This window comes from Lactuca serriola, chromosome 8, assembly GCF_051521515.1.
Source record: "Lactuca serriola cultivar US96UC23 chromosome 8, Lser_US96UC23_V15, whole genome shotgun sequence".
NCBI classification, from domain to species: Eukaryota; Viridiplantae; Streptophyta; class Magnoliopsida; order Asterales; family Asteraceae; genus Lactuca; species Lactuca serriola.
Window position 1 is genome coordinate 25,967,488 of NC_136415.1, and position 6,000 is coordinate 25,973,487.

The following is a 6,000-nucleotide window of genomic DNA, read 5'->3' on the forward strand; positions in this document are numbered from 1 at the left end:
TTTTTAAAGAAAGTTGCATTTTTTCAAAAAAAAAACTGCAATTAAAAAAAATGCTATTTTTTCAAAACAACTGTATTTTTTTTTAAATGGTAAAATTTTAAAAATCAATAAATTTAAAAAAAAAAAAAAAGAACTAGAATATTTTAAAAAAAGTACTTGTTTTTTTAACAATAAAAATCAAAGTTTTAGGTGCATATATGCATATTTTTTCAAACCCATATATGCATATTTCTAATACTATAATATTCGTAAGTAAATTATATAAAATCTCATTTTTATCAATTAATCTATAAACATAATAGTATAAGTATTTTATTCGATACAAAATAAGATATAAAAAATAAAAAATGCTACAAATGTCAAAGTGTTTTCATGTTTTCGTGTCAATATTTACTTATTTTCTTCAATTTATCATTTTTCATTTCTTCAATATTCACCAAATTTTCTTCCAAATCTATAAAAAAAATTGATTGATGCAAAAACACTCACAAAAATACATATGTGATTTTCAAGTGATTAACATATGAATCACATACGATTCTTTAACACCCCAAAAACACAGTCTGAAAATTTTGTTTAATTTAATAATAAAAACCATAGTTGATAAACCTCATATAAAAGTCATAAACACTGTATATCCCAAAATATTATAACAACTGTCAAGTATATCAGAGTATAAACATCGCAGGCTGAACAAATGGTGTGTGCACTGCAATCTTCCCGAGCTCCTCTTTTGAAAACTAAGTACCTGAAACCAAAATTGAAAACTGTAAGCACGAAGCTTAGTGAGCTCCCCCAAACTACCACATACCATACAATAACATATAAAGCACATACTGTGCCTTGCCCACTACATCGGACCGAAGTCCGGACTAACTGGGGCATTGCCCCCCTGCATCGGACCGAAATACGGACTAATTGGGGCCTTGCCCCCTGCATCGGACCGAAGTCCAGACTAACTGGGGCCTTTCCCCCTGCATCGGACCAAGGTTCGGACTAACTGGGGCCTTGCCCCTGCATCGGACCAAAGTCTGGACTAACTGAACATAGCATAACATGATCATAGCATATAACATAAGCACATATACTGCATACTGCTTCGGACCAGAGTCTGGAACACATAACACAAAACATGCTTGGATCACGAAGACATCAAGCAGTCTAACTACTGCATTGGACCGAGGTCCGAAACTACTGCTAACTAAACGGGTCGGCATTGTGGCCGTAGAGTGGTTCCTACTGGAAGGATACTCACCTGAACTACAGAACTCGGTCGGTAACCATCTGGCTGCTAACCGAAAACTCTCTGAAATGCTTCTCCTCTAGCTCCCTGAACTACCAATACCAATAATAACACTTAAACTAAACTGTCCTCCCGAGGTCAACTAAGTCAACTCTGGACAAAGTCAATCTTCCGGTTGACTCGACTCACCGAGTTCTTCTACCAACTCGTCGAGTCCATGCTCCTCAAATCCCAAACAATCCCTGACTCCCCTCGTCGAGTCTAGCGAGAACTCGACGAGTTCTCCTTCATCTAACACCTCGGGACTATCTTCAACAGACTCGCCGAGTTGTGATACAACTCGCCGAGTCCATCTTCATCAACTAAGGAGATTGCCTTGGACTCGCCGAGTTCCTCCTCGAACTCGTCGAGTACCATGATCTTCATGTCCAACACGGACACAGACTGGCTGAGTCCTTCTCTAACCCCACTTACTGATCTGACTCATAATAGAAGGGTTTGGGTTTGCAACCCGACTCGCTGAGTCCATGAACTCACTCGCCGAGTCCTCCTAGTGACAACTTTAATCTGTCGTTTCAGTCTATACCATACTTCGAACTCATAGATCTAGACTCCTTATGTTAGTATTGCACGTAAATTTGCTAACTTTATGTGCATGCAAGGGGTTATGAGGCTAGAACACCAAATCCAAGCTAATAAGAAGTTCAAGGTCAAGACATGGAGCCTTAGCTAGATAAAGCCAACAACTCTGAGCTTCTAGAGCTCAAAAGTGTCCAGATCTAATGTCTAATCCATCCTCCAAGGCTTATCACCCAGATTCCACTTGGAAATGGTCCAAATGCAACAAACGATAAGATAGAAAAGGGATCTAGATGATTAACAGCCAAGGTATCAGCTTTATACCTTCAAATGATCTGGAATGTCACCCAAACTCTGGATCTATACTCCTTTCCTTGCTCCCTTTCTTCCACAATCTTCAAGATGCACACCAAGAGCCTTAATCTTCTCACACAAGCTCAAGAATGAAGTTGGGTGGCTAGGGTTTCGTCTCTGGACAATGGAGGCTATAATGAAAACCTAGAAATGAGAATGAGATGCTGAAATAGGGTGCCAAGTCCCGAAATTAGGGTTTCTCAACCCAGACCAGACTCGCCGAGCCAGTCTCCCCGACTCGCCGAGTCAGTCACTTAATCCGTGACACGGGTCACACTCCGACTCGTCGAGTTCCTCCTTGGACTCGACGAGTTGACTCCTTTGACTAAGGGATTTTCTTTCCTTTCTTGGTCTTTTGGATTCTGGGTGTTACATATTCACATATGAATCACATTTATATATGACATCATATGTAAATCACATGTAATTAATATGTGAATCACTTGTGATTTATTTGTGAATTACATGTGATTCATATGTAAATTACATATGAGTCACATGTAACTCATATGTGATTTACATGTGAATTGCATGTGAATCACATGTAATTTATATGTGAATCACTTGTGATTTACTTGTAAATTAAATACGATTAATATGTAAATTACATATGAATCACATGTAACTCATATGTAATTTACATGTGAATCACATGTAATTCATAAGTGATTCACTTGCGATTTACATGTGAATCACAAGTGAATCATACGTAAATTACATGTGAATCATATGTGAATTACTTGTAATTCATATGTGATTCACTTGTGATTTACATGTGAATCACGTGTAATTTATATATGAATTACATGTGAATCAAATGTAATTCATATGTGATTCACTTGTAATTCATATGTGATTCACTTGTGATTTACATGTGAATCACATGTAATTTATATATGAATTACATGTGAATCAAATGTAATTCATATGTGATTCACTTGTAATTCATATGTGATTCACTTGTGATTTACATGTGAATCACATGTAATTCATATGTGAATCACATGTAATATATATATATATATATATATATATATATATATATATATATATATATATATATATATATATATTACATGTGATTCACATGTAATTCATATGTCATTCACTTGTGAAATGGGTGATTATTTTGTGTTATGTATATGAAAAAAATGGCGATTTTATTAGTTTGCATCTCCTATTTTAGTCATTTTTTGTGATTAACCCTTAAAGAAACTAAATAATTATGATAATAATCTAATATGTGACTAAATTAGGAGTTTTTATGAATCAAAATCACAATTTGGGAAAACTTTAACCTAATTAACAAGATTATTTTTTTCTCCAAGTTTTATAATTTTACAAATCTATGAATATATCATTATATGACTACCAAATATACAATCTTACCAGGGACAAAATAAGCAGGCTTATGAGCAATCTCTCCCACCATAGCAGTTTCCAGCATATCTCCCTTCACATATTTCAAGATAAATTATATAATCTTAATAAATAACAACAACATAAAATAAAATAATTCAAAATCAACTTACTTTTTGAATAAGATCCAAAAAAATCCATTGTATAAGCCACACCAACAATGTTATCAATTCATTGCTCAAATACCGACACCCTATGAGTCCAACTCAACAATTATTAGTTATTTTTAAATAAAAAAATCACTTTTAAAAAAACTGTTGTAAAATTTTACCTAGAGTATTGATGAGTCACCCATAAGTGATGAAAATCAACTAATGTTGCTCGAGAATTAACTGCAACTACATCTATAAGAGGAGTCATAACTCATAACCTCCTTCACATGAGTATCTTTTATCTCCAACACATTCTCAATCATATCCTGTATTAAATAAAATTTTGAATTTAAATATTATTCTGCTATTAAAAAAAATGAAAACTTGACATGGATTATAAATTTATAATCATGATAATATGATATGCATACTTGTTCTTCTTCCTCAATGGCCCCACTCAACTCAGCAACCCTCAACATCAACTTGAGTTCATCTTGTGTCACAAATGGCTCACTTTTGCAATATTTTATTATAAATTGTTAAAAAATTAAATGAAATTTAAAGTGTTTAGTATTTACATTTTGAAAGAAATGTCAAATGGCTAACCTTTTCCCTTTTAACCCAAGAATTTTAAGCATTCCCATTGAAAGAAAAGTTACAACTCTTCCAACTAGATATAGAACAATTGAGAGACATGCAACTGGACACACCTATGTATTATTTTAGACATCAATTACTTTGAAATAATAGTAAAATGCAAATTTTTTGTTAAAAAGATGCAAATACATTCACTTACCATAGCCCTAGCAACAACAATAGCATTATGAACAACTATACTTTTGGGAGTGATTTCAATGAGAAGTAATACAACACCCTGAAATTAAATTAAAAACCAAATCATTTAGATTTTTAAGAAGAATTTTTATTGTATTGATTTGAAAATTAGGTTTTGGATACATACAGTCATGACACCAGTTGCAACCTTAACACTAGCTTCACCAAACACTATTGTTGTTGCTTCAGTGAAAAGGGCAGTAGCTCCGATATTAACTACACTGGAAACAAGATTATGACTGTTAATAAAAAGATTTAATTGGAAACGAAAAGAAATTGTAAGGTTTACGTTGTGCCAATGAGAATGGTGGTGAGGAATCGTGTGATATCAGTACGAAGCAGATTGAAGACGCCATTTCCATCTTCTTTTTTAGCTAACTCTCTCACCTGTGAACAAAATACTATATTGAGGCACCAATATATCAATGTAGGTAATCAAACACAAGATATAAACCTTCCAAGGTGAAAGAGTGGTGATCGAAGTCTCGGCCATGGAAAAGAAGGCAGATAAACCCAAAAGTGCAGCTAAAATCAAACCTTATCAAGAATGAAAGTTACTTCTCAGTATCTACTTCGCCGTCGATTCGATTCATTTGGTTTGGTGACAAATCTCCTAGATCTCCAGTCTTCAATCCACGAATTAGATCACCGATTTCAATCCACGAATTCCTGACCGTGAGCCATTGGACATATCTTTGTATTTAACGTCGGCCGCCATCCTCCGATCCACAGAAACGCATCCTCCAGCTTGCTTCGCCATGTAGGCGAAAACATCGAAATCACATCTCGTTTGTCCTAATTTTATTTTGCTTGGTAGTACTGCTCGTAATGCCTGACAACTCTCTCGGTCAATGGAATCAGTACGACGTCGTCATTTTCGGTCGGGTTGTGGTTGTTAGAGACGGAGACAAGCTCTTCAAGGTAGGAATTCTGATTGCAGATCCAACACTCGAAGAACTTATGTAATGTTTCACGGTGAGGATTATCAACATTCATAGCTTTCGCCATAAAAGTTGTGTTGTTGGGCCTGACTGGCATTATTTCTAGAGATTGCAAGTTGCAGAACATTGGGTTTTGTCGGATGAAGACGTCATCTCTGACGGGGAGGTGGCAATGCGACGATAGGAGTCGGGATGAGAGAGAGAGAGAGATGGAGAGAGAGAGAGAGAGAGAGAGGTAGGTGGGGGTTGATGTGATTCAATTTGATGATAGGGGTCTGAATTATTTGTTTACTAAAATGCCCCTGATTCATAATAATTATGATGCCCTCGTGTTCTTTTTCTTAAAGTATTTACAAAAACGCCACAAAGCATCCTAGCCTTTTATTATTTTGATCTAGCGGCTCACGATCGGTTCTCGAGTTCTCAGGAAACTTTGAGTTCTCAAATGATCATTCCTCTCTCTCTCTCTCTCTCTCTCTCTCTCTCTATATATATATATATATATATATATATATATATATATATATATATATATATA

At 35.1% G+C, this 6,000-nt stretch overlaps 1 pseudogene; it reads right to left on the reverse strand.

Moving 5' to 3' along the window:
- Window positions 1-5,281, reverse strand: part of LOC145066736 (putative DUF21 domain-containing protein At3g13070, chloroplastic) — a 65,359-nt pseudogene extending 60,078 nt beyond the window's left edge.
- Between the last annotated feature and the right edge of the window lie 719 nt (window positions 5,282-6,000).